Source organism: Aquarana catesbeiana, linkage group LG05 (assembly GCF_042186555.1).
Source record: "Aquarana catesbeiana isolate 2022-GZ linkage group LG05, ASM4218655v1, whole genome shotgun sequence".
Taxonomy (NCBI): domain Eukaryota; kingdom Metazoa; phylum Chordata; class Amphibia; order Anura; family Ranidae; genus Aquarana; species Aquarana catesbeiana.
In genome coordinates this window covers 176,660,536-176,687,351 of record NC_133328.1, presented here as the reverse complement: position 1 = coordinate 176,687,351, position 26,816 = coordinate 176,660,536, and the positions used below count along the sequence as shown (strand labels likewise).

Here is a 26,816-nt window from a genome sequence, read left to right as displayed (position 1 = left end):
GTCCTGTCAGACTGTTCCTACCTGCATCTCCTACTGCAAGTTCTACCAGCAGCCCCTGCCAGCACTCATGTTCCTCCTGTCCTTCAGCACCATCTGTTTCACCCTCAGTGGGGCCTTGGCTGGATATCCAAAAGAGGCTAACCTTGTCACTTCAGTCTCCTATCAAGTCTGTGACAGTACCAATCAGCACAGAACATGGGCATGAGCATCCTTTAAAAAGTCCATCTGGCACCAATGGGAATTATGCAGGTGCGCGCGCACCATTCTGTGGGAAACAATGCACATGTGTATATCTGCGGACCAGAAGTCTCACAGGGATTCCCTGACATTATCAGTGAAGAAATGCCCCTTTTATTGGTAGTTTGTGGAAGTATGCCCCCTTACATTGGCCCTATTGCTGGGCCATGTCAGAGGTGTCCCCTTACATTGTGGTTAGTAGGAAAGAAGGCCCTATTATAGCCTGTCCTACTTCTGTTTTATTTTTTAATTTGAATGTAGTTCATAGGCTAGCAAAATGTTCAAGGTGAACAGGAGCAGGATCGGCCCTCACACCCATTGTATTTGGGGTGACATATGTGAAGAGTGGCTGACTGCTCATTCTGCCATTAACTGCAACCAGTACAGCCTAAGCATCAATGGGCATCCTGCCCGTTGCTTTTATGGTTCAAATAACTCTTATGGTATACATTCTACTGACCCCAGTGGGAAGCTTCTGAATAGGACATGATCCTTCCGCCTTTGGAAAATCAAGTAAGTACAAATTACACCAGTTGCTGCTCATGCTATTCAATTAAACTTTGACTGCTCTAGTTCCTTCTAGAAAGGAAGAACCTAGGAAGAGCCTGGATTCCAGCAACACATGAAAATCTACAAATGACGGGATTGCCAGGATGTCTGATCATATAAAATGAGAGTTAAAGAGGAAGTAAAATCCCCTGGTTTGTTTGTACCTATAGGTAAGCCTATAATAAGACTTACCTATCGGTACTGTAAATATCTCCTAAACTTGCGCCGTTTAGGGGATATTTACTGTATACCCTGCCGATTACGTCATCGGCGCATGCACTCTGAAGGAACGGACACCGGTGACCTCCGTCTGCCGCATGCATGCACGGGAGCGATGTCATCGGAGCTCCGGCCGCTCACAGCACCGGAGCCCGCAAACCCATTCTACCCATATCTATTAAAAAAAGTTTGGATGGGATTATGTGTTATGTGCATCATTGTGACTGCTAACATTGCCCAGTCTATTGTTAAGCAAGCTACTAAAACGTTTTCATTCATCAGTCCTGTATTTTTTCATCTTCTGACCAGCCACAGACAACAAATGAGGACTAATACTCAACTTGGCATCTTTTTCAGTCCTGGTTGGCTGATGGAGAGTAGTACTGACCTTTTACCTAGGATCAATGTACACAGATTGGCATCTACTGCACTATGACGATTCTACTGGGGGCACCCTATGCGGTACTTACTGTGCCAATAAATGTCAGAAAATGTAATGCGACATTTAAACAATGCATTTATCAAGAGTCAGTAAAAGTCATCCAGTCTACATTTCATACAACTGATGTGTAAAAGATCACTAGAGCCAGCTGTCAGTTACTTGCCACCTGTGATGTATTAGGTGACTTATTTGGAGACTTTATTGTGAGAGCCAACAAGATAATCTGTGTCAGAACTGTGGTTGAACAAAGATCAGAGTATAAAAAGAACACTTGTCTACAACCGACCTAAACATAAAAATGTAAAATTTTAATGATGGCATTTCTAAAGGAACTGTGCCATTTAATAATTATATAATAAAAACTCCCATGTGAATTTAGGACAGAAAAGCCAGGAATCTACAGCATTATATTCACACTATTCTTTATTAGCATAAATGTAAAAAATAATTATCATAATAAAAACAGACATAATAATATGGCAAAAGAGGCTATGGCACATTTTGTTCTACTTTCTTATATACTGTATATGGTCTTATTAAAAAAAACAATTCATTTTATAGTATATGGGTGCTTTCACACTGCTCCCTTGAACAAAGTGCATTCAAAATGCATATGCATTTCAAGTTGGCATGCATCTGTGAGACATGAACACGTGACTCATAAATATGCATAAAAAATGCAACTGTGGTGCATTTTTGATGCAACTGTGGTGCATTTTTGATGCATTTTTCCACTCAGTTCAATGGAATGAAGTTGAAAAGGGCACCAACGATGCAGCATGCAGGTCTTTTCAAAACACACTTTACCAGCAGCACAGTGGTGTGAAGAGTCCAATGGGATTTAAAGGGAAATATTTTTCTTGCATTTTTAGCAAAGTAACGCAGCAAAAAAGCATCAGTGTGAAAGGACCCTGTGTTAGATATATTATATCTGTATATATCTGCATTGTATACTGTACATAGAACATGATCGCATTAGTCACACTGCCAAGCCTAAATCCTTCATTTTTAGATCCATGACAGCATATACAGGTGATACTCGAAAAATTTGAATATCGTGCAAAAGTTCATTTATTTCACTAATGCAACTTAAAAGGTAAAACTAATATATGAGATAGACTCATTACATGCAAAGCAAAATAGTTAAAGCCGTGTTTTGTCATAATTGTGATGGCTTACAGCTCATGAAGACCCCAAATCCACAATCTCAGAAAATTTGAATATTACATGCAATCAGTAAAACAAGGATTGTACAAAGAACAATATTGGGCCTCTGAAAAGTATAAGCATGCATATATACTCAGTACTTGGTTTGGGCCCCTTTTGCAGCAATTACTGCCTCAATGCGGCGTGGCATGGAAGCTATCAGCCTGTGGCACTGCTGAGGTATTATGGAAGACCAGGATGCTTCAATAGCAGCCTTCAGCTCTTCTGCATTGTTCGGTCTCATATCTCTCATCTTTCTCTATGGGGTTCAGGTCAGGCGAGTTTGCTGGCCAATCAAGCACAGTAATCCCACAGTCATTGAACCAGGTTTTCGTGCTTTTGGCAGTGTTAGCAGGTGCCAAGTCCTGCTGGAAAATTAAGTCAGCATCCCCATAGAGCTCGTCTGCGGAAGGAAGCATGAAGTGCTCCAAAATCTCCTGGTAGACGGCTGTGTTGACCCTGGACTTAATGAAGCACAGTGGACCAACACCAGCAGATGACATGGCTCCTCAAATCAACAGACTGTGGAAACTTCACACTGGACTTCAAGTATCTTGCAGTGTGTGCCTCTCCATTCTTCCTCCATACTCTGGGTCCTTGGTTTCCAAATGAGATGCAAAATTTGCTCTGATCAGAAAAGAGGACTTTGGACCACTGAGCAACAGACCAGGTCTGTTTTCCTTTAGCCCAGGTAAGACACTTCTGACATTGTTTGTTGTTCAGGAGTGGCATGACAAGAGGAATATGACATTTGAAGCCCATGTCCAGGATCCGTCTGTGTGTGGTGGCTCTTGATGCACTGACTCCAGCCTCAGTCCACTCCTTGTGAAAGTCCCCAACACTTTTGAATGGCCTTTTCCTGACAATCTCTCCAGGCTGCGGTCATCCCTGCTGCTTGTGCACCTTTTTCTTCCACACTTTTCCCTTCCACATAACTTTCTATTAATGTGCTTTGATACAGCACTTTGGGAACATCTAACTTCTTTTGCAATTACCTCTTGAGGCTTTCCTTCCTTATGGAGGGCGTCAATGATGGTTTTCTGCACAACTGTCAGGTCAGCAGTCTTTCCCAAGATTGTGATTGAGACTGAGAGACCATTTAAAGGCTCAGGAACCCTTTGCAGGTGTTATGGCTTAATTAGCTGATTAGAGTGGGACACTATGAGCATAGAATATTGCACCTTTTCACAATATTCTAATTTTCTAAGATTGTGGATTTGGGGTTTTCATGAGCTGTAAGCCATAATAATCACAATTATGACAAATCGTGGCTTGAACTATCTTGCTTTGCATGTAATGAGTCTATCTCATATATTAGTTTCACCTTTTAAGTTGCATTAGTGAAATAAATGAACTTTTGCTCAATATTCTAATTTTTTGAGTATCACCTGTATATTCTTCACTTGACCCCTGCATTTTAGTGTCTATGACAGTTCAGTACGTCATACTGCTTCACATTTTAATCTATGCTTGGCATTTGTAGAAAGCAGATTTCAGGAAAAACAAATTTCAAGGCATTTTTGTTTGAAGTTAACGTCATACAAGCACGACTAACTCAGGCAAACTGGGCAATCTAGGAGAAACAAAGTGAGCCATACCAAGCATTGCATGCAGAAAATCAACTGATCCTTTGATTACGTTCCTTTCCAGGAGGAGGAAAGCACTGTATACCGAGTGTACTCTGCATGAACGTTTATAGCAAATCACGTACAACATTTTATATTCTGTCTTGGAAGCCCATATTACTGAGCTGCAAACATTTTCTAATGCTTGCTTTCCAGCCTTTATTAACATGGCGATTGGCAGGCCCTTTACCTTTTTAGCCCAACAGAAAATCATCCCTTTGGCCTCATAAAACAATCACATGTGCAACACTAAATTTAGATAATATTTAAAACCAGTATTTTCTAAATATGTCCTCAAGTTTCATGTATTGCCTAATTTAATAAAAAGGTTACTAATTGTCGAGAGTTTTTTATTCTATTCTCCAAGTTTGTAAACATAACAAGGCCTTAAGTCCATGGCCTTTATGTTTGCTTGACATTTCTTTTGAATGCACATAGAGAGAGGAGGGGGCGCAATCTAAGTGTAATATAAACATATATAATGGAGTGAAAGATACTTGGGAACTTACACAAACAGTTAAAAGAACTTGATCATCAATAGATTAGGGTCTCTGGTGATAATCTTCAGCAGTGCAGGACACCTTGGTACAAGCAAACACACTAGGTGGGATGGTGGGTAACACATACAACTGTTTCAAATGTCCTCCTTCTTCCCCCAAAGCATGTTGCCCAAATAGCCCAAACAGTTATTACTGATCATCCCCTCCTATAACCACTTTCCATACCTGCTGATGTATAGCTACTGCTGTGCATGGAGCTGTGACATGTTACTGTCACAAAAAGGACAATTGTCTTATGACACCTTGGTTGTGTGACAGCTTGGCTTCACATTCTCTTTGCTGTGTAATAGACAAAATGCTGGCACTCAATAGGGAAACCAAAGAACAAAAGCACTGCAACTGCGATCCGGTGCCATGCACAGGCTCCTGCACTGCATATATCCCAGGTCTGTACGGAGGAAAAAACCTTTTGTTATGGGGCTGAAGAAAGTAAACAATGGACTAAAAGCTTTTCCTCAACTTTCTGAGATGGGAAAGATGGACACAATGTAGCATGAAGTATGTAGAAAAAGGCCACACCCCTACCCCTACACACACCCACAATTATGTGCACCATGAAGAATTAATATGCAAAAATGACTGGTTTTACAGAGTTGTTTTTTTGTTTTGTTTTTAGAGTATTGGTAACTGTAAGCGCAAACACACAAGTCCATATATAACAGGAGATATAAAGGGCTGAGCAACTTAGTCCATAGGGGACAGGCTGGAAGTTCAAGGGTTAAGTGGTAACCGGTAATGTAATGGTTAAAGTAGGCTGGTAGGCTAGGTGGCTGCTGTCCTCAGAGAGCTGGCTCTGTGATGGATGAGAGAGGGGTAGAGAAGGAAGCGCCACCTGAGTGTAGTATTAACAAATGATGTTTAATGACACCAGGTAAAAACACACTTACAGGATAAAAACATATAAAAAGCTCATCTGTATAGGTATGTGGTCCTCGGTGTTCCCTCCGATCCTGTGGTGGTGACGCTGCAGGGATGCTGGGCTGCAGAAGGTGGATTACCAGCCGGGAGCTCCTTCTGTGGCCATCAGGAAGAGACTAGGGGCCGGCGTGGAGCGCACGTGGAGCGTGCATGACGTCACAGGTCGTCCGTCTGCTTCCGGGTTCAGTATTCAGTATCCAGGGGAGGGATCGTCCAGGGAGGAGGGGTAGCAGGGAGGTTGAGAGAAGGCTACGCGCTCGGAGCCACTGCTCCTTCAATAGGCCTATTGAAGGAGCAGTGGCTCCAAGCACGTAGCCTTCTCTCAACCTCCCTGCTAGCCCTTCTCCCTGGACGATCCCTCCCCTGGATACCGAACCCGGAAGCAGACGGACGACCTGTGACGTCATGCACGCTCCACGTGCGCTCCACGCCGGCCCCTAGTCTCTTCATGATGGCCACAGAAGGAGCTCCCGGCTGGTAATCCACCTTCTGCAGCCCAGCATCCCTGCAGCGTCACCACCACAGGATCAGAGGGAACACCGAGGACCACATACCTATACAGATGAGCCTTTTATATGTTTTTATCCTGTAAGTGTGTTTTTTACCTGGTGTAATTAAACATCATTTGTTAATACTACACTCAGGTGGCGCTTCCTTCTCTACCCCTCTTTTGTTTTGTTTTTTACCACTTCGTTTTCATCCTACTGTTTTTTCCTAATAAAAAATACAATATTTTAGAGGTTGGGTAAACGCTTTAGTGGATTATAAGGGCTCATTAAGACATGCCTCCACTGGCAAGAATCTGTGGAAACTAGATCCATGCATACACTTTGTGAGCTAACGGCCATGGCTAGATATGTACCTTGTTCAAACCAATGGCCAGCACTGCCGCTGTTCACATGCAACTGCTTGTATTCGCAGGTACATATGAATGGGCTTTTGACTTGGTTTGGACAAGGCACAAAGTCCTGGTGCATCCAGATGCAGAGTTTGGCCACCTCTGAATGCTGCAGTATAACTACCTCTTGCCTCCTGTCTTATTCAGCCCTAAAAGTTTTGATAAATAGCACATTTTTATTAACAAGGACAACTAAGGAGAAAAGAGGAACAGAGGGACTCATTGTCAAAAAAAGGGGCAGTACCTCTAAATGAGGGACAGTTAGGAGCTATGCTAAAATACAGTGATGTCACCACACTTGTGTTGGCACAATCTGCCAATGGTGGCAGATAGAACTTGTAGTTTCCCTGTACAGACTCCCTGTGAATACAGTAGAAGCTAAATTCAAGAAGCAACGGGATGTTTCCTCCATAGAGAAGCACTACAGGATTTAGGTACATGGCACGGGGGGGGGGGGGTTGTTTCGAGGGTTGAGTTGGGGACTATGACCATTTCATGTTGCTTTGCTGGTCCCAAAGGTGGACTATGCTTTCAACATTATAGAAAAATCTACTGTAAAGCTAGGTCTGCTTTAACATAAAATGAAATGGAAAAAAACAAACTAAGTGAAGTCTTAGACAATTAATTGGAATATTTATGAGGAAAGCTGCATATAGTGTGTTTCCCTTTAAACAATCTAAACCAAACACACCAATAGATGCAATGTATCAAAATTATATCCATCATACTAAGACATATAGATACCTCTTTGGGCTTATAATAGACTTGCCAACACCATATAAGACAGTGTTTCTTCCTTTGTTGTAAAAATCATTATACCTGTAGAAATCCATTTCTGTGCTTGACTGCAGTTTGAAATCATTCATTTTTCTTTTTTTTTTTTTTTGCAATAAAAAAAAACAAATAAAACAAATAAACAAATACAGAAGCTCAGAAGTACTTGAGAAGCAACAAAACTAAACATCATTCTATGCCATGAGCTGCAGCAACATGCTGCTGTATTTGCACATTGTATAATAAATGGGATGCTTCCAACAGTCAGGCCCATGAACAGACTTCTACTTTTGATGGATACCCATTGGTAAGCAGAACATAATAAACATGTGGACCTCCGGCAATATATTTCTCCATTTTACAGGGCCACCCACAGAGACCTGACTTTGCATCTGTAGAATCATTGTTATGACTACTCTTGTCAAACTAAAACAGCATTTCTTCAAAGAATCTGTTTCACAGTGCCTACCAGCTATAGGAGATGGTAGATATTGCTTAAAAATAAATTCAGACCTGAGTGGAATGCTAACTAAAACATTGTTTTAGTTTTATACTGTAGGAAGGGTTAGACACATTTTCAGGTTTCTATTGCTTACTGCGTCCTGTGTGGTCACTTGAGGAGGAAGCAAAAAAATGGGGGCACATAGCAATAGCCCTCTTTTAGTATAATGGGTGAGGGTTTGAACTGCTATCAATACTTATAACGCAGTCTATGTTGCCAAGAGGCAAGTTCTTTTCACTTCCTGTCTGATCACACTGGGACAGAAAGTGAGGAGGACTCTTCTAGGCAAGGTCACAGACACCTTCCTTGGATGTGGGTGGGCATCATTCTAGAGGATTATGGGTCTCATTCAAGGTGAGTGGAGGTAAGCCTGTGTCTTCAAACTCCTCTGCTTTGTTGATCCCCAGCCTCAGCAGGCATTGGACCCAGGGTTGTTAGAAATCATGGGGCCCCTTACAGCCTGTCTGACAGGAACAGTCCAGTAGCACGAACAAAGCAGTCATTCATGCAACCAGAATACCTGTAAGAATGAGCCCTTAGCTATGTTTTTCTTAAATTATTTTATTACAATTTTAGTTTTGTGATTTTTTTTACATTTTTTGAACATCTCTGTAGGGGTTTCTGAAAAATCAGGGGTCTAAACAGACACCCAGCGTCTCGCTTTTGAGACAGAGAACGACATGGAGAACACATATTTCCTTTCTCGGAGCTATCTGCAGAGCGAATTAACAGGAAGTGCTCTACAGAGGCTCCCTGTTCATTCACAAGCATTTGTAAACACAGGGAGGGCCACCGGAGGATTGGTTCCAGTAACTGCTCCCACTCCTGATGCTCTGGGCCCCCCTGTTGAACTTATGGGGCCTGGGCCATATTCAGAAGGAAAGGTGCTAATCCCTTATCAGCAGCCCTGATTGGACATGCCCAAGTGTGTTGAGTGCCTACTTCTTCTGCCGCAAGTTGTGGTTTTCCCCACCATCCCCTATGTCTATACAATAGTCAGGAGTGACGCAGAGGTCACAGAAAGAAATCACAGCACGAAATGTAAAGCTTCAATGCTCACTCTAAGCACCCCCCCCCCCCTTTACCAAGTTGTTTCACAAACCATATGTTCCTAATGATGTTTGCCAGTTTGTAATGTGGCTAACAACACCAGACAGGGGGAAACTGTAATCTACTGTAAACTCTTTCTCATTTGGAATTCTGTTAGAATATGAAATGCACATATCAACCTAGAAAATACAGCTCAGGAGGTTTACCTTAACTAATCAATTTGACTGCTTCTCTTTTCTCTAAAATTAGCATTTTTAGTTCTCAGCTTTCAGCTGACAAAGCAATTTTGTCTTCCAACTTCACATTACTTTGTCCCATGAGAGATAATGGTTGGAATAAAATATGGATCAACATAGCATGTACATCAGCAATGTATATTATGCTGCTTGGGCACTTGTATAATAAATAGCCGCAAGCTTTCAGCAAGGTATTATAATATGCAAACAATAAGCGTATTACATAACTGGCTGAATAGCTGGATTTCTCAGTGTGAATAAAAGGTAATGATGTCAATCATATACAAGCCCTATTATACACTATAGGCCATATGTTTATAGACTGGCAGAGATGTATGGATGTTGCAGTAAGCAATTACCTGGTCTACCGTAAAGCCTTGATATAATTGGGATTTTTACCATCTAAATTACACATAATTATAATAAAAAATAAAAGCAAGCATGTATGTGGGGTAGGGATGAAAATTAATAACCTTTCCTCCATATTTTCCCTTCTCTGTAACTTGCATTTAGGAGGGACACGCTGAGCCTTGTCCACATCCACTCGTCTAGCGTATCACTGCTACCCCACTCCCAGTAACAGTATAGGGTCGTGCGTGGCAACCATAGGTAACAGCAGCTCTTATGGGTTAGCAGCTGGATTGCCCTTATCCACAGCGAGTGTATTACCTGAAGGAGGATCTTCAGTCGGCTGCTTCTACCCCAGGTTTTGCAGGGTGAGGCCAACCCTTGGAAGATGCGTCTGGCAGGTTGGAGGATCTTGGCTGGTGGTTCCAGGGTGGTGGCTCCGTCACCATTGGTGGTTATAGGCAGTCAGAACGCCGCCAATACAGTGCAAATACCTTGTGCAGGAGCCAGTCAGGGAGCAGACATAATCAAACACGTTTTGCAGTAGGGCAAGCCTGGATATGTTCTAACTAACTAGCTAACACCATAGTCTTTCGGTGTATGCAGTAGGTATAGCCCCACATTGGGCACCAAATATTATGTAAGTGGGGTAGGGCTGAAGATGAACCTTTCCTCTTAGTTTTTCAATTCACTCATGGGGCGCCAAGTCTGGGTCACATGTGAGGACTACCCCCAGGGCGGGTTCTTCTGGGCTACGCTAGGCACTTGAGTTAGGATCACTGTATTATACATGGGTACCTTTGTTCTGTGCCATTTTCATCAATGCCCTGGGACCAGATCAAGACCCATGTGGGGGAATACTCAACCTTAAGGCAGGCCATTGCTTTTAGAGATGAACATACATAGTGTACATTTGCACCATAACTGTTTTCCAGTTAATGCTCGGATCCCTGTGACAATGTACACTTTCTCTGTAACTTGCATTTAGGAGGGGCATGCTGAGCCTTGTCCGCATCCACCCGTCCAGCGTATCACCGCTACATCACTCCCAGTAATGGTATGGGGTCCTGCCATGCACCCAGCGCAGCTCCATGTGTGCACTAAACTTCACTTGACTCTTCCGTACCTGTGTACAAGCTGGTGACCTCTGCGGTGTGCTTATGCTTCCATTGCTATGAGAGGCAGACCACTCACGGAGAGAATGCCGACAACAACTCACTCCTGCAAGAGGCTATCCAACCCGCACCAGGCACATGCATCATGACAGGCTGCTTGGTAGACTTATGTTACCATGGGTAGCCACTTGTATCTACATACTACACTAACTTGGATACTGACGTCTTCATAGCCCAGCGTGTCTAGTGACCCAAACTACAGACCAGGTGTGCTGGTTACTTGCATTACACCCCTTGAGTACATTCAGACCAGGCGAGAACAAAGTTTCAAAGCTTTACTTAGAAAAGTGCAAAATGAACATCTCAAAGTTCAACATGCAAGAACAAGATTTTTCTTACATTCCGACTCTTAAATCAGGCTGTGTGCTGCCCCAGCATACCTGCAAAGGCAGAGTCCATGTGAATAAAGAACCATCAGTAGCAAAGTCTATGCCTTGACAGAATCCTTCAGGTGGAATCTCTCTGTAGCAGCTGGAGATTATATCTTGCTGTCTGTGTGTTCTCTCCCATGCAGAGTGCACTAAACAACACTTGACTCACTTCACAGTGTCTGGGCAGTTCCCTCCCCATTCATACTAGGACAGGGAGAGAGAAAGAGCTCAGAGAAAAATGCAGGAAACTGGTTAACCCTCTCCCTCCCGGCCGGAGCAGCAGCTGTCCCACTACCCAACATTTCAACTGGCTTACAAGCACCCCCAGTAGATTAAAATCCCTGTTCAGCTTTAAAAAAAAATGAGCTTCTTTTCATGTCGTACTGTAGACCATGTGCAGCTTCTACCAAGCCTGTCAGAAAATTTCCTAGAGGGAGGTCTGGCTGTACCTGTTTTTTCTTCAATACTTTATGGCAGGACAGTTGGTGCACATAGGTGGTTCTCTTCCCTGCTGGTGTCCTTGGAGGCAGCCACTGTTGACTCCTTGGAGGCGCTGTCCTGTTTGGTCTATCGAGGGTGCAAAGCTCCTTATCCCCTTACAGCCTCAATGCAATCCACAAGGGCATGGGAGGTGACTTGGTGGGCAGAGTCTAATAATGCCCCTAACGTTTTGCCTCATGTGCCTTTATGGAAAAATCCCCACTTGTCCCATTTTTGTACATATCCTGATCCTATTCTCTGGACAAAATTGGGGGTCAAGAAGATTGGTGATGTAGTAGGAAATGGGGTGCTGATTCAATTTGATGCCCTAAAGTCTCAGTATCAGTTGCCTAATTCTCACCTTTTCTGGTACTTGCAGTTCCACCATACATTCTATGCACAATTGGATCTTCTGGGATTGCCCTTCAGGTTGGGCTTTTGGAGGATTTATTACATGATGAGTCTCTATCTAAAGCCTTATCAACCACATACATTGGTATAGTTTTTTTCTGATACAGGCAAGGTCCCTACACAATGTCAAAATGCCTGGTTGGTTGACGTTCTGTACATGGACTGTGATTATTGGGGTGACATATGGGAGGCACCCTTTTCTAGATTAGTGTCCACCAGGGATCATCTCATTCATTACAAATTCTTGCACAAGATATATCTAACCCCACCAGGTTAGCAAAAGTTTTTCCTTCCCAACCCTCAGGATGTTGGCGCTGTAATTCTACTCAGGCCAATTTCATCCATGTTTTCTGAGATTGCTCAGCCATCCAGCAATATTGGCTTGAGGTTATGCATGGCATTATGTCAGTCACAACTTATACAGTGCCTTGAAAAAGTATTCATACCCCTTGACATTTTCCAACTTTTTGTCATGTTACAACCAAAAACGTAAATGTATTGTCAGGTCACCTTGAGGCTAGGTGACAGATGCACTCTGTAGGAGTCAGAAGTGCACCGCAAGGTAGTGGACCCTAGGACTGACTGCTGCGGATTGAACCCTGGGAGGTTCAGGAAGCAGGTCTACTGGATCACTGACACAGATCCCACTGGGAGCTAGAGCATAGATTCCCCAGGGCGCGGAGTCTAAGAGCCAGCAGGTGTTCAGCAGATATCTGTTAAATGTAAAACAAGTTGTAGAGAAAAGTCCCTTGTTGTAAATATAATGATTCCATTCACTGTATGAGTAGCTGGTAAGACCACGAACAAATATGGTGTATCCCCCACAAGGAAGCAGTGCACGCTTACCAGATAGGTTGGACTCATACAAGCGTACGCTTCATGAGTCAATAAGGCTTGTGTTGCCAGCCGGCAATGGAATAGGGTGGTTCAGCCAGACAATGGTGTAATCCAGGTGACTTCAAGGACTTTTACTAAGGACTCCCCAACTTCTTAACTTGGTCTCGGTGAGAATAACCCATAAGAAACAAAGGGGACCATATAGTGTAATAACGTTTGGTGTAACCAATTTATTTAAAAAAGTAGAACACTTACATTTTCCAAGATAAAAAAGCTCTTATAATAAAATTATGGCAGGCACTGCCTGCCATAATTTTATTATAAGCGCTTTTTTATCTTGGAAAATGTAAGTGCACTGCCTGCTCAAGCTGCCTAAAGAACGGGGAGTGCTGGCGTCTTTTTTCCAGGGCCCTCTCCTGAAAGCGAATATCGATCTGGTTACACAAGGTGATGACACCGTCCAGATCAGCAGGAAGGGATCTTCCTGCTAATTCATCCTTCACTCTATCAGAGTGGCCATGTAAAAAGGTTGCTACTAGGCCCTCATTACTCCAGCTCAATTCAGCTGTGAGGATACGGAACCGAAGAGCATACTGTCCCACAGAAGCGGACTCTTGACGGAGACGTAAAAAAGGGCTAGCCGCTGAGGAGACACGACCCGGTTCCGCAAAGATATTCCGAAAAAGTTTCAAGAAATCAGACAGGCTAGAAACCACTGAATCATTCAGTTCCCACAGAGGGGCAGCCCAAGCTAGCGCCTTGCCGGACAGAAGGGATATAATATAGGCTACTTTCGCCCGATCAGACAGGAAGTTTTGGGGCTGAAGTTCAAAATGAATCGTGCACTGGCTAAGGAACCCCCTGCAAGCCTTGGAGTCCCCAGAGAAACGGGCCAGAGCTGGCATGTGTAATGAATGTGTGGCTGCGATAGGTGCAGCAGCAGATATCGGTTGAGTTTGTTGAACGGGGGGTCCTAATGAGGCCTGAACCTGTTCAAAACGGGATGCCAAATCCTGAAGGAATCGCATCACCTGGGTCTGATGCGATTCCTGGGTCTCAAGTCTGCGAACTAAGCCCTGCAATGGATCATCTGCGGGTAGCGGCACATCAGCCGGGTCCATGGCTGATCAAACTGTCAGGTCACCTTAAAGCTAGGTGACAGATGCACTCTGTAGGAGTCAGAAGTGCACCGCAAGGTAGTGGACCCTAGGACTGACTGCTGCAGATTGAACCCTGGGAGGTTCAGGAAGCAGGTCTACTGGATCACTGACACAGATCCCACTGGGAGCTAGAGCTTAGATTCCACAGGGCGCGGAGTCTAAGAGCCAGCAGGTGTTCACCAGAGCCTCCAGTGGTGAGGATGGACTAAGCTGCAGTCTGGCTCCAGGTCGCGGCCCCCAGGGTCTCACAGCTCACGCTCACGGTAGACTACAGGAGAAGAGGAAGGAGGCAGCAAGCTGGAACAACAAGGAAGGTAAGGGACAAGCCAAGGTCGGGGCCACAAGCAGACAAGGACAACAGAGTTCACGCCAAGGTTCAGGGTCACAGGCAAACAGGGATGGTCGGGGACACGCCAAAGGTCAGGGTCACGAGCAGACAGGAATAGTTAGGAACAGGTCAAAGTCGGTAACTGGAATCAGACGTAGGAAACACAGCAAGTACACACGAAAGCTAACACACAATGGTTGATCAGCACTGCTGGCTTGCAGTGCACAAGTTAATATAGGGTTCCCTGATAGGGCCTGGGGTGGGGCCATGCTTAGAAGAGAGGTTATAAAACCAGTCAGGTGAGAGGCAGCTGGTCTTTAGAGATGAACACATGGAGACAGGTAAGCTGACAGAAAACTCTATTGCATAACCATGACATGTATTTTATTGGGATTTTATGTGATAGACCAACACAAAGTGGCACATTATTGTGAAGTGGAAGGAAAATGATAAATGGGTTTCAAATTTTTTTACAAATAAAAATATGAAAAGTGTGGCGTGCATTTGTATTCAGCGCCCTTTACTCTGATACCCTTAACTAAAATCTAGTGGAACCAATTGCCTTCAGAAGTCACCAAATTAGTAAATAGAGTCTACCTGTGTGTAATTTATTCTCAGTATAAATACAGCTGTTCTGTGAATCCCTCAGAGGTTTGTTAGAGAACCTTAGTGAACAAACGGCATCATGAAGGTCAAGGAACACACAGAAAAGGTCAGGAATAAAGTTGAGAAGTTTAAAGCAGGATTAGGTTATAAAAAGTATCCCAAGCTTTGAACATCTCACGGAGCACTGTTCAATCCATCATTCGAAAATGGAAAGCGTATGGCACAAATGCAAACCTATCAAGACATGGCTGTCCATCTAAACTGACAGGCTGGGCAAGGAAAGCATTAATTAGAGAAATAGTCAAGAAGCCCATGGTAACTGTGGAGCATCTGCAGAGATCCACAGCTCAGGTGGGGGAATCTGTCCACAGGACAACTATTAGTCATGCACTCCACAATCTGGTCTTTATAGAAGAGTGGCAAGAAGAAAGCCATTGTTAATAGAAAGCTATAAAAAGTCCCTTGTGCAGTTTGCGAGAAGGCTTGTGGGGGACACAGCAAACATGTGGAAGAAGGTGCTCTGGTCAGATGAGACCAAAATTGAACTTTTTGGCCTGAAAGCAAATAGCTATTTGTGGCAGAAAAATAACACTGCACATCACCCTGAACACACCATCCCCACCGTGAAGCATGGTGGTGGCAGCATCATGTTGTGGGGATGCTTTTCTTCAGCAGACAGGGAAGCTGGTGAGAGTTGATGGGAAGATGGATGAAGCCATCCAAAGACATGCTGGTAGGTTAATTGGATCCTCACTAAATTGTCCCTAGTATGTATGAATGTGAGTTAGGGACCTTAGATTGTAAGCTCCTTGAGGGTAGGGAATGATGTGAATGTACAATGTATATGTAAAAGCGCTGCGTAAATTGACAGCGCTATATAAGTACCTAAAATAAAATAAATAAATTAAATAAATAAATGAAGCCAAATACAGGGCAATGTTAAAAGAAATCCTGTTAAGCTTGATGCAGCACCAGCAGCCACTTATGCAGGCGGAGTTTGCAGCCAGTTGGGATTATTTTTAAATAGAAGCAGGCTGGAGCCAGCAGTGGAAGGAGCAGGCGCTTTCCGCATTTGCTCCTCTAGTTCTGGCTGCTAAGTAATCTCAACCGTGTTCCGCCTACCGCCTCTTCGCATAGATAGGTAGTTGGAACCCGATGCTTGGCCCAGGGCCCCATGTGCCGCACAGCGACACTACATTCTCCTGAGTAACCTGTGCTGCTTTTCTGCAGCTGCAGTTCTCTATTAGGTACTGTAGGAGAGGGATTTGGGGATCAGTGTAGAGCACTGTAATGGGGGAGGGGGTGATTTGCACTCTGTAAGCAATGCACCCCTGAACCCTGCACTTTGTATATACACACCCCTGAAACTTGCACTCTGTATGCAGGGCACCCCTGAACCCTGCACTCTATATGCAGCGCATCCCTGAACCCTGCACTCTTTATTCAGTGCACCCCTGAACCCTGCACTCTGTATGCAGCACACCCCTGAATCCTGCACTCTTTATTCAGTGCACCCCTGAACCCTGCACTCTGCATGCAGCACACCCCTGAACTCTGCACCCTGTACATAAAGCGCACTCCTGGTATTTAATGCCCCTTTAAGACCCTCCTACTCTTAGTGTAGGAGGTGATACTGTTGCCTCCTGAATATGTTTTTTTTTCCAGCCCAATGGGAGTTTTGCATTGAAATATTGTGTCACAACCACAAGCCAAGCATTTGGCTTGTGGGTGCTGCGCAGCTCCATTGAGCTCAAAGAGCAAGTTTGACAGTTGATGCTGCCTGTGAAACTTGACATGTCGAGTTAAAATTGCTGCACTATTAAGCTAAGTATAGAGGGCATGGTAATGGGTACTCACTCAAGCAGCTGCTTTGTTCATTTAGAGGTAGGTGGTCAGGGAGCGGTTCTGTTTAATCAACCTTTTTTAGGCCACTCCCAGCAGGGTGGCTGAAAATTTACCATTCTGTGTCAACTTTTTGAATGTAAACCAGGTCAATTACCTGTTATGGGTATTGTCAGTGTTTACAGAATGTGTTTTTACTGTTTAACTATCAATTGTTTTAGTTTTTGATAAGAGTTTTGTCATTTTCTCAGGTTGTCAGTAAAAAAAGTGCTTTGTCAGTAAATTTTCCATGTTCTGTTAGTAAAAAGAAAAAACATAAAATCAGAAATAGGAGAAAAGAAAAGGGTGGGTGGGTGGGGGGTTATATGCGGTACTTATATACATTTCTCATATATTTGTACCTTCCAAAAAAATTATTATATCATCCAATATGGCTTTGCTCGAATATGGGCTTCTGAATGGTAAATAGATGCGGTGGATGAGTGTGAGTAAAGTCATGCCAGAACGTGGGAAAACCACCAGAGTGTGATGTAACAAACTATAAAGAGCTGAAGAAAAACTGATGCTACCACTAGAATGAATAGGGCTCATCTCTAGCTCAATCAATGAATATAGCTGTAGATAGTCATCCCTGGATGCAGCACTTTCCTTCTTTTCCAAAAGGTAGCTAAACTGTCTGCAACTAAACTTTACATTGTGTGAGTCCAGCTGCTTTTAGAAAAGTCTTGTAAACGCAGCTACACTTTCACTTTTAGGCATCCAAGTAAATGTACCTTCAGGCTCTAGACGCAGGAGAACTCATAGGGCCGGTGGTCCCAAGAAGATAACAAACAGGGAAAAATGCCTGGTCCCCACAGCAGGAAATTAGTTTGGCTCATAGAGGACCTGTGACTTTGATCATTATACTGCAGGATGGCTTAGGAAGAGGTGTTTGGAATCAAAAATGAGGAGTAAGAAAATTGATGCACAATGCACTGTTTACATTTCATTTTTTTCCTACAGTTGGGCTTTACTGAATGCCTCTGAGATTGTTGGACTCCTAAAAATACCAGCAAACTGGCAATGTCTGGCCTTTATGCTTCTGAGTAATTGAGCAGAATATTCATATATAATTACCATATATTAAAATGGATAAATGGATATAGGCCAGATTAACACAGATCTAAATGTGGTTCTATGACCTAGCTGTCTCCATCCACCAAAAATCATACAAAAATACTGAAAGTCAAATTGGCAGTAAGTCACTTAGGCACCGAACAACACACTGTTGGAAGTATGGTGGGATCTACAGGTTGAACTCCTACTGAAATGTTCAAAATAAATGCACCTTGGCATTGTCAAGGTAAGAGCGGGCACCTTAAGCTCTACAGAAGCTGTATTACTTTGTTTAGTTGGTCCTAAATACAGAGTCACTTTAACCTAAAACTATAGAAGTTTTGCTGCCACAGAGTGGCAGCTGTGTACAGGATCATGTATATATACAAAATCCTGCACTTCCGCCTGCAGGGGGCGCATGTCGCCAGCGAGCCACTTCTGCTGTGATTATTCACAGCAGAAGCTGATCTCTGGAGGCCTGGCACTCAATGTCTGCTGGCACCTACCGATTGTCAAGCAGAGACTCAGAACAGAGCTCTACCTATGTAAACAAGACAACGTTCTGTTCTGAGAGGGGGAGAATGGATGTATTCTGTATTCCTCCAAAGCAGGAACTAAAATCCATCACTTCCCTTAGAATTCTTCCACACTGGGGCGGATGGGCGTTGAAAGTAAAACGCCGCTAGTTTTAGTGGCTTCCTTACCATCATTTTAGTGCCGCTATTCGGTTAAAAGAGCCCCACTAGCAGCCGAATAAAGGGTTAAATGCGCCAGTGTAGTGCCAGCTGCTGAGGCGCTTTGCAGCGGAGCCCATTGATCTCAATGGGCAGGAGCGGTGGAGGAGCGGTGTACACACTGCTCCTCCACCGCTCCAAAGATGCTGCTTGCAGGACATTTTTTAACGTTCTGCAAGCACACCACTCCAGTGTGAAAGCATTCAGGCTTTCACACTGGGACTACAGGGGAGATGTTTCTCAGGCGCTTTACAGGCGCTATTGTTAGCCCAAAAGCACCTGCAAAATATCCCAGTGTGAAAGGGATTTAGTAAAAGCAGCACACATAGTAAACACAAACACTGGCTAGGCACACAGTTAACCCTTTGATCGCCCTGGATGTTTAACTCCTTCCCAGCCGTTGTCATTAGTACAGTGGCACTGTACAGTATTAATGTACTGATGTCACTGGTTCCCGCAAAGTGTCCAATTGTCTGCCGCAATATCACAGTCCTGCTATATGTCGCTGCAAAAAGGGGGGATTCTCAGGACTTTGAATGAGGCGGGTGGGAGTGGCTAAATGATCAGTCGGTTTTGAAAAGGACACCTTTATTGTCAAAAAGCATCACAATGTAACATAAATGCAATGAGTAAGTAGTATGCAATCACATGTTAAAAACCACGTATGGTAAAAACAGTAATACAGCATGGCAGGCTTATAGTATGGTAAATGGTAAGATCTTCCATGCGGAGACAAAATAAGATCACAGAAATCTAGTACATACAGTGAATTGAAATCAAAAGATCATCTACAGAATGGGTGCATCCAGTATGTCCGACGCGTTTCGTGTATATAAAATTACACTCTTATGGGGCAGGTGCACTTGGGTCTACAACAAAACATGAAAAAATAAATATGTACTATGGTTGAAACCATATGTGGGAGAAGTATACACATATAGGGAGAGAAATGTAAACTCACCCCTATGGATACCTACAAGCCTGTAGAGTCTGAGTCTATGCATCAAGCAGAAACAAGGCAAAGTTCTGTTCTGACAAGGGGAAATGAAGGGATTCTGTGTTCCTCCAAAGCAGGAACTAAAATCCATCTCTTCCCTTAGTAAAAGCAGCACACATAGTAAACACAAACACTGGCTAGGCACACGGTTAACCCTTTGATCGCCCTGGATGTTTAGCTCCTTCCGAGCCAGTGTCATTAGTACAGTGACACTGTACAGTATTACTGTATTGATGTCACTGGTTCCCGCAAAGTGTCCAAAGTGTCAGTTAGTGTCCGATTGTTTGCCGCAATATCGCAGTCCCGCTATAATTAGCTGATTGCCGCCATTACTAGTATAAAAAAAATTCCAGTATATATCCCATAGTTTGTAGACGCTATAACAATCTCATAAACCAATCAATATATGCTTACTCAGATTTTTATTTTACCAAAAATATGTAGCATGTGTTCTGATAGGAGAGATCACACAGATCCTGTCTTTCTGCTATGCAGGAAGACGGATCTGTGTTTCCCCATGCAGCCCATCCTCCATACAGTTAGAAAACACCTGCAGGGAACACATTTAACCCCTTGATCGCCCCTAATGTTAACCCCTTCCCTGCCTGTCATTAGTACAATACCAGTGCATATTTTTAGCACTGATTACTGTAGTAATGTTACTGGTTCCCAAAAAAGTGTCAAAAATGTCAGTTAGGTGTCCGATCTGTCCGCCGCAATGTTGCAGTCCCGCTAAAAATCGCAGATTACCGCCATTACTGGTAAAATAATAATAATAATAATAAAAATGGCATAAATCTATTCCCTATTTTGTAGACGCTATAACTTTTGCGTAAACCAATCAATATACGCTTATTGCATTTTTTTTATCAAAAATATGTAGAAGAATACATATCGGCCTAAACTGAGCAAGAAATTAGTTTTTTATATATATATATATATATATATATATGTATATATATTGGGGACATTTATTATAGCAAATAGTAAAAAATATAGCTTTTTTTTCCAAAGTTGTCGCTCTTTTTTTGTTTATAGCGCAAAAAATAAAAACCGGAGACGTGATCAAATACCACCAAAAGAAAGCTCTATTTGTGGGGGGAAAAAAGAACATCAATTTTGTTTCGGTACAGAGTTGCACGACCACGCAATTGTCAGTTAAAGCGAGGCAGTGCGGTATCGCAAAAAATGGCCAGGTCATTAAGGGGGAAAATCTTCAGGTCCTTAACTGGTTAAAGTAACGCAGTGCCGTGTAGCAAAAAGTGGCCTGGTCATGAAGGGGGAGGGGAATCTTCCACAGGTCAAGTGGTTAAGCATTATTATTCTACTGAGTCTAGCAAAGTTTGATAACATACATGCTATGCTTTATATGACACGGCTGCCTTATAGCCACCATCTGGACAGCACAGCTATGCCAACACAATTTAAAAGGAAAAAATTCTCAACTAATAGGAATATTGAAGGCCTCTACAGCACTTGCCACATATTCCGACATTGCTAACATTTTTTGCCTCATTAAACTGAAGCCAGACTTCCTTCCCAGGAACAGCTAGCGGAATAACGAAGTCATTATCTTGTTACACAGAAAATTATGCTGGAGTATGACAGTACAAAGCATACTCAACATCCAGGCCAACATTTCCTCAGTGCAGTGAGCAATCACTTGTGACTTCCTAAGAAAATGCCTTAACAAAACAGTCTGACCTTAAATCTTAGAGACACCTTTATTAAGTAATGGCAGATGCAATCAGGCAGTAAAACAAAGATGACATTGTAAACTGGTAAGCATATCCGAAAATGCAGCTTCCTAAAAGGTAAACCCTCTCCGTTTAACCACTTTGTGTCTAGGGCAATTTTTGCATTTTTTTCCATACGTTATAATCTGCATTGTTTGCAAAAAAAAAAAACTACTTAAAACCCCCAAAAAATTATATATTTTCTGAAAGCAGAAGCGCTGTAGAATAAAACGGTGGCAGTTGCAATTTTTTATATTGCTTGATATTTGCACAAATGTTTATCAAATCTTTATTTTCAAGATAAAATGAGTGTACACAAATACAATATAATACCCATTTTTTTGGTAAAATATAAAAGATGGGGGCTGTGTCGAGTAAATAGATACCAAACATGTCAAATTTTAAAACTGCGCATGCCTGTGAAATGTGAAAAAACTATAGCACCCAAACTTGTCCTTTGGTGATGCTTTAAAAGCCTCTACAGGCTCTAAATTAGGAGGTAACTGTGAATAATGGCCCTATAATTATTGCTCTCATTCTGACATTCATACCTCACGTATGGTGCAATTGCTGTTTACATACACATAGGTACACTATACACGTGTTTTCATTTGCGTGTGTGCGCAGGTTAAAAGAGTTGCAGTTACCTTTTTTTTACAGCTTTTGGGTCACTTATTACCCATTTGGATTTTATTATTCATGTATAACGATAATGCACATTCAAACTTCTTTTTAAAACAACTATTTTGGGTGCCATCATGAATGGCCCACCCATGGGCACCCATCTGCTTCCTGTTTGTCCCTTTGGGTTCTCGCTGAGTCGCACTTCCACAGCTCCCGGGTGAGACTCCCCTGGCAGTCACCATTTGGAAATATTGTCATATCTATTCTTAGCTGATTTGTAAGTATCAGAGCCCCTCAGGTGGTTTTTGAGGTTGGAATTACTCTATGTAATACCGTATACCATTAGGTATGTCACATGCCTATATCTTACAGATACTATACATGCATCTACTCCTGAAGAGTGAACAAAGTGATATGAGGTACCATTAGGCATGTCACATGCCTATATCTTACAGATACTATACATGCATCTACTCCTGAAGAGTGAACAAAGTGATATGAGGTACCATTAGGCATGTCACATGCCTTTATTTTACAGGTACTATACATGCATCTACTGAAGAGTGAAAAAAGAGTCACGAAACACGTCGTGTTAATGGATGCAATTTTGTTTTAATCATGTATTGCCAGTTGGATTGTATATGATCAACATTATATTTAATTATGTATGAAATGCAATAACATGGATTCATTACAAATCAGCTTGTTACCATTTTATCCTCTTTTTGTATGCAATATTTGGTCATTTATTAAACAACAGTGTTGGAAACTAGTTATTTATTGGTCATATGTGCTGCGCCTCATTTAAAGTCCCAGCACAAATACATTTGTTGTATGGAGATATTATGAAGGGATGGAGGCACATCACTGGGTGCACTAGGCCACATTCTATGTTGTTACAGTTCATGGTTGCCTCCCACAGTCAGTCTGAAACATAAAAAAAAAAAAGAAGAAAGAAAAAAAGTTGTCACAGTAACAAAATCACTGGTTTGTCTTAAAGCAGGGGTGTCAAACTAAATTTTCATTGTGGGCCACATCATCAGTTCGACTGCCCTCAAAGGGCCGGTTATATCTGGGGTGCAGAGTGCAGAGATCAGGATTACACTACGTACAGAGTGCAGAGTTTAGGAGTGTGTTATATACAGAGTGAAGGGTTCAGGATTACACTACATACAGAGTGCAGAGTTCAGGATTACACTATGTATAGAGAGAAGAGTTTAGGAGTGTGCTATGTACAGAGTGCAGAGTTCAGGATTACACTACGTACAGGGTGCAGAGTTTAGGAGTGTGCTATGTACAGAGTGCAGAGATCAGGGTTACACTACGTACAGGGTGCAGAGTTTAGGAGGTTGCTATGTAGAGTGCAGAGTTCAGGGTTACACTACGCACAGGGTGCAGAGTTTAGGAGTGTGCTATGTACGGAGTGCAGAGTTAAAGGGTTGTAAAGGTTCATGTTTTTTCACCTTAATGCATCCTATGCATTAAGGTGAAGAAATATCTGATGATTACCGGCCCCCCAGCCCCCCGGTTTACTTAACTGAGCCCTCGAAAGTCCCACGCTCGATTGCTCTTCATTGGATAGATTGATAGCAGCGCAGCCATTGGCTCACACTGCTGTCAATCAAATCCAATGACGCGGACGCCGGGGGGGGGCGGGGCCGAGTCCTGCACTCGGCGGCCATGGACCCCCGAATGCAGGACTCCGGACCGCGCCTGCAAGATAAGCCCCCGGGAGAGCGCTTCTCCCAGGGGGTTATCTGAGATGGGGAGGAGCTAGGAGAGTCACCGGGGGACCCCAGAAAACGTCATTCGGGGCCACTCTGCACAGTGGAGGTAAGTATGACATGTTTGTTATTTTAAAAAAATAAAAATCGAACCTTTAGTGTCACTTTAAGGATTACACTACGTACAGAGTGCAGAGTTCAGGATTACACTATGTACAGAGTGCAGAGTTTAGGATTATACTATGTACAGAGTGCAGAGTTTAGGAGTGTGCTATGTACAGAGGGCAGAGTTCAGGATTACACTACATACAGAATGCAGAGTTTAGGAGTGTACTATGTACAGAGTACAGAGTTCAGGATTACACTACGTACAGAGTGCAGAGTTTAGGAGTGTGCTACGTACAGAGTGCAGAGTTCAGGATTACACTACGTACAGAGTGCAGTTTAGGAGTATGCCATGTACAGAGTACAGGGTGCAGGATTACACTACGTACAGAGTGCAGAGTTTAGGAGTGTGCTATGTACAGAGTGCAGGATTACATTACATACAAAGTGCAGAGTTTAGGAGTGTGCTATGTACAAAGTGCAGAGTTCAAAAGTGTGTTATGTACAGAGTGCAGATTTCTGGGGTGCACTAAATACAGAGTGCAGGGTTCAGAAGTCTGTTACAGTCTGTTATATACAGGGAGATTGTTTTCTCTCTCTCTGAATCTGGATATATGTTCCCGTCATGACTGTTTGCAGGGATCTGTTAGTTCCAGAAGCAAAGCTGTCCCTTGTAAACACAGAAGGCTTTTGTGTTTACAAGTGACAGCGGGGAGCAGGCACGTGAGAGACAGAGGTTGGGGGGAATGGTGTTCCGCCATGTTCAGGCTGCAAACCTTGTTGAGAGGGCCACATGACAATTTGGCCCGAGGGCCTTGTGTTTGACAAATGTGTCTTAAAGTATATGTGCCCCCTTACCTTGTAAATCATTTATGTATAAATATAAATATTTAAAAAAATATATAAATACATTTATTCTTTTTTTTTAAGTGATCACATAATCTCTGTTCTTAGCTGCATACGTGCCTGGGGGAGGAGAACCAGCAGGACACTGAATCTTCCCAGTGAATAGTTATGCAGGGGTGTGCCAGCGCAAATCTGACCATTGAAGGACAGGCAGGCTGTCTCCCAGCACAGCAAGAAAACTGACCACGATGAGAAGGATGTGCTATCATGCCTAGTGTGGTCAGTTTGAAATAGGAAAACAGAGGGACTGGCAGAAACACCAGGTATTTCACACAAAGGAAGCAATAAAAAGAGAACAGGACACTTTTTTCAGACAAGTACATGGTACAGCATACACATATCAGGAATATGAAATGTTGGGGTAACATATTCTTTAAAGCTCTGGAGAAAGTAAAAATCCTCCCTTGCAGTGGGGCTCGCCTCCCTGACTGCAAAGGTCAAATGGCTGTTTACATCTAGGGGACTGGGAAAGTAGTTTTACTTACCTGCAGCATCTTCACACCTATCATCTGGCAGTTAGATGCCCCTGAAATCATCAGGGTCCATAGTCCTGAATTGGATGTGAAGACACAGAGGAACAGTCCACCACTGGAGCATAGGTGAGTGCTGTCAGCCAGGGGAGCAGAGGATCTGCTAAATAAAACTAATTTTTTCCAGTATTTAACCCTTGCAGTATGGGGTTAACCCCACTGCAAGGAAGAATTTTTACTTTTGCAGCAGTTGAGCTTTAACCAAATATCTGCGAGTGCTTTGATGGCTGCAAAAAAATGTTTGACTGATGTCAAACTGGAGGACCTTCCAGATGACTGAAGCTTTCGAGGGGGGAGGAGGAAGCGTCAGCCATCTGGAAGGTCCTCTGGCGTGTTGGACACAGTCCTGGTGACCTGGTTGCTTTTTGTCCATTGTGGACTGATATGCTTTTACAATCCACTTGTTTGTGAGTATGTTTCCTTCTTTTTGATTTTAATAAATATTACTTGAGTAATGCGCAAGGTTGGTGCGCCCTCTCTTCATTCTTTTACAGTGTTTCCATTGGGTATCCCCTGACCCTTGGAGGGTATCAAGGCCTGTGCATGTACTGGGAACCATAGGAATTCCAGGCTTCATCCATTGCCATCGCCCTACTGTTGAGTGCAGGAGATGTTTTACTGTGGTTAGCGGTAACTGTTAGGATTAGAATGCATTCTAACACACATATGCATTTTTGCCACGTATCAGTGTGAAAGTAGCCTTAGTTAAGTTATTATGATCATACATTTTGTTGAATTAGGTCTATGAGGTTAATAAATGGTAATAAGGATAGAACTTTGCATCTATATTTTGTAGAAACCACTCTTCTGGGCATCCTCCAGTGCCAGGCACACAATGAAATGCCTAAGTATTGGTTGTTCAATCTTTCCAGAACACCACCTTCTGCAGAAAAGGTACATTTTCAGCTCTTCTATTAATTTTAGTTTTTTAGACTGAATGCTATAGAACAAATGAGCTCAAATAGGCCCACTGCAAAATCTACTGTCCCATCTGTAGTTCTTTTTATAAACAGTGCAATCTGTCATAGCCACTAATGGCTGAAAAATTCCCACAGGGCTGGAAATCACTGTTTGCTGCCATAAATAGCATTTGAATCACTCTGTATTGAAGAACACCATAGGAACACCTCTGCTGGTAAATGCACTTTGCTAGCAAATTCTTAGGATAAGAGTGCTGTAGCCGCAGTCTACAGTACAGGAAGACAATCAGTGTTTAATTCTAGTCATATATAATCACAGCTCATCCGCTGCTGGATAATAGTTGTATTTGGCACTCATTGCAGGACCTGACTCATTCACTATACAAATAACAAACAAAGGTTAATAGCCAATGGTCTTTACAGGAATGCACCTTTCTTTCTTCCCAGCCTGTGACTACAGTACGCTGTTTTTTGAAGATTTGAACAAAAAATTGCACCTGTGTCTAGACTATGGACATTCAATTATTTACATATTCTTAACTACCAGTATAGGATCTTTAAGACAATGCATCACTGATCTTTCTAGCTGCTTGTACTCTGAACTAATTCATTCTCAAAGATCACAACATTGTTTCTAAGGCTGGACTTACACTGCTATGGTGTACATTAAA

General features: G+C 42.9%; 1 protein-coding gene across 5 annotated transcripts in view; it reads right to left on the bottom strand.

Annotated features, from left to right (window-relative positions):
* The window catches only part of MYRIP (myosin VIIA and Rab interacting protein), a 722,788-nt gene that overhangs the window by 473,426 nt on the left and 222,546 nt on the right, over nucleotides 1-26,816 (bottom strand). The gene's annotated exons all lie outside the window — the stretch shown is intronic.